The following is a 3,629-nucleotide window of genomic DNA, read 5'->3' as shown; positions in this document are numbered from 1 at the left end:
CTTCTCTTTAAAAATCAAAATAGTGTTGAGTTTCAGCTATCCTGTTAAGGGTTTACCTGACACTGGACTCAGTTACCAGGAGAGAGGTTGATGATTCTGTCTTGGTGGAGAGGATTTAAACAGGCCAATCTTGCCAGTTGGGTGAGACAAATGGTTGGTTGCTGGGATAAACCCAGCACCAAGAGGCTGGTTCGTGGATAGATGGGTCTGGAGGCACAACATTCGAGAACTCATCGTTCTTTTGGTGACCCTGGGGTTCTTGTGGTCTTTGGCTTTATGAGCTAGGACTTGCTGGATGAAGGGCCCTCCTTCCTCCCTGGAGGCTGGCCCTAGGTGAAGCATGTGACAAGCCCTGGAGCATGAGATACTAGCCCAGGCATGATGTACACCTGTTGAGGCTTGGCTGAGCAGCAGACGGGGCTCCTTCAGGGAGCCGGACAGGGAATGCAGCAACCTTGAGCAACACCTCCCTCTCCTCACCTTGGAGTTCCATTCCTAGATGTGGGAGAGGTTAACAGTCAAGTCTACCTTTGGACACAACAAAGGAAAAGGGGAAGCTGCAAGCTGAGTGGGTGAGGAGGTGGTTTCCATGGCCACTGTGCAGCAGGAAGGGCCCAGACCCTCCCTTGGGAAGCCCCTTAGCCAAGAAAGACTTGACAGTCAGTCTGTCCTGCCTCTCCTGAAGCACCAGGTGGGTGGGTTACAGCTTCAGAGTACAGTTGAGCAGCTATGGTCAAGGCATAAGCAGAGGACTTCATGTGGCACAGGGTGCAGCCGTCATTCAGGGCTCCACCCTGCATTCAGAGGACAAGCTGCTGACACAGGCTCTTAGTTCTTGCCACAGAGTCTGAAAGTCAGCTGGCTCTCTTTCCCCCAGTCATGCAGGTTTGGGTAGTGACAAAGTGAGCTGCTCTGGCTGGAAGTGTATGGCTGGCTGCCTTTGGTGTCACACGGGTACTGGGAATAAGGTAATGCTCCCAACAGGACTAAGTTTTTTTATGAAACAGTTTGCTCAGTTGCAGATGACAGAAACCCAGTTTAAAATGGCATTAACAATGGTTTGCATAGTTCTTCCATGACCAGGAGCTGGCAGGAAGCCTCTCTAGGAAGATCTGCTGGAATCAGGGCTGGAAATCCTAAGGTTCTAGGAAGGTTGAGAGGCTCAGCAGGCAGAAAGTGCTTGTTGCTGAGCCACACACTAAGCTTACCCTCTACGACCCACACAGTAAAGAACTGACTCCCACAAGTTGTCCTTGAGCCTTCTTTTGGACACTATGGTACCTACACACCCCACCCCAGACGGACACAATTTTTTTTTTTTTTTTTTTTTTTGGTTTTGGTTTTTCGAGACAGGGTTTCTCTGTGGCTTTGGAGGCTGTCCTGGAACTCACTCTGTAGACCAGGCTGGCCTCGAACTCACAGAGATCCGCCTGCCTCTGCCTCCCGAGTGCTGGGATTAAAGGCGTGCGCTACCAATGCCCGGCTGGACAAAATTTTTTAAAACCTCAGGTTTCAGGATGGCCCAATATAATACTCAAGAAACAGCCCTGTCATCTTTCCCTCCATCTTTTCTGTGATCTTATTGAGACGGGCTGGGTGGTGGTGGTGGCACATGCCTTTAATGGCAGCATTTGGGAGGCAGGAAACTCCGTGAGTTTGAGGCCAGTGTGGTCTACAGAGTGAGTTACAGAACAGCCAAGGCTATTACACAGAGAAACTCTGTCTGGAAAAATCAAAAATAAATAAATAGATAAATAAATAGAGACAGGATCTTGCTATACGGCCCAAGCTGTTCTTGAATTTATAATCCTGCCTAAGTCTCCCAAGCAACTAGACATGTCATTACAATCATGTACCACCACTGCCCTCATCTTTGAGCTTTTTCTCCCTCTGTGGCTTTGTAGGCAGGTTCTGGTGTTCCTATCTGAGATGGTGGTAAATTTGGTTCTGGGAGCCACCTTGAAACATCACTGTGCTCTGGTTGATGTGTTGCTCTCTTGCCTAGGTCTGAGATACGTGCTCCCACTGCCCCCTGAATCAGGTGTAGTGAATGGATTAGCAACAGTCCTAGAAAGTGGCTCCCCAGCAGAAAACCAGGGTGATGGGACTCAAAGGAAAATGAATGTTGGACAGGTGTAGTGGCTAAGATCAGACAGCTCGGGGCTGGAGAGATGGCTCAGCAGTTAAGCACACTATCTGCTCCTGCTGAGGCCTAGAGTTTGGTACCTCCGCTGGTACCTACTCTACTGCATGCACGTGTGCACATGCACATGCGCGCGTGTGCGCGCACACACACACACGCACACACAATTTAAAAATAATCAAATTATTTTAAAAAATCAGACAACTCTGTTACAAAGATGCCCAGTGAATAGTGTGGCACGTCAGGGACCCCAATTTCTCACCTTGTGTCACTCTGCCGTGTCCTAGAATGTTGCTAATACATGCTAGCTGAAGCCAGTATAACAGTGGGTAGCCATTTTGGATATGGTTTTCACAAGAAACGGATTCCACGTTAAGTGTTGAGAATACAGGGGACTGGGAGGTAATTCCAGGAAGCATCTATAGGGATAGAGCAAGAGGGATAGGAAGGAAAGACAGTTGGTAAAGGACACAGAAGCTGGAAAGTTATTGCTAGGGGAAACTGGAGATCTGGAAGGCAGGAAGCATGACTGACTGCCCTCTAGAGGAGTAGGCAGAGGAAACCTCACAAACTGTGCATCCATCATTGGTTGAGGTCTTTTGCCGTTGAAGGTGTTGTTTCTGAACTCTTCCAACTTGTCCATGATTGCACTGGCCATGTGTACTTGCTGCGCCTGGAACCCCTCTTCCTCCCATCATGAGAGTTGCTGTGGTCAGTCAGAAGAGCCTTCAGGCCATAGACCTAGAAGCTGATCAACTACAGGAGAGAGATATCCATGTCTGTACATGTCTGGAAAAGGTCCCTCTCACTGTGTGAAGGTACTTGCCATACACAATATGTGACTTTTATACTTCCTTGTGGGGGATCCTTGAGGAGGATGTAGCTACATCAACCGAGGGTAGGGCATATAACTTCCTCAATAAAACTTATATGTGAAAAAGTTGGGGAATGGATTGTGATAGACAACTTGTAGCAAAATCATCTCTATTGACCTTTTAATTTAGTGGGGGGGGGGTGACTACATTGTAGAATATACTTTTAGGTTTCAGCACTTGGAAAGCAGAGACAGACAGATCTCTGTGAGTTCTTGGCCAGCCTGGTCTACATAACAAGTTCTAGGACAGTCAAGATGACGTAGAGATCCTGTCTCAAAAAGGGAGGAGGTCACTGGAGAGCTGGCTCAATGGTTATGAGCTCCTCTTCCAGACCACCTGAGTTCATCACTCACATGGCAGCTCACAACTGTCTGTAACTCCACTTCCAGGGGATCCAATACCTCACGCAGACACACATGAAGGCAAAACATCAATGCACATGAAATAAAAATAAGTCATTAAAAATGTTCTTAAAATCAGAGGTTTTTGTTGTTATTCGTTTGTTTTTTGTTTTTTGAGATATGTATGTCTAGGCCAGAGGTGACCCAGAGGCATTGTTCAAGTATCTTGTTTTTAAAGGTAAGGTCTTTCATTGGGACTTGGAGCTTTCC

Source organism: Mesocricetus auratus, unplaced genomic scaffold, assembly GCF_017639785.1.
Source record: "Mesocricetus auratus isolate SY011 unplaced genomic scaffold, BCM_Maur_2.0 Super-Scaffold_100004, whole genome shotgun sequence".
Classification (NCBI taxonomy): Eukaryota; Metazoa; Chordata; class Mammalia; order Rodentia; family Cricetidae; genus Mesocricetus; species Mesocricetus auratus.
Note: the sequence above shows the minus strand (reverse complement) of the source record.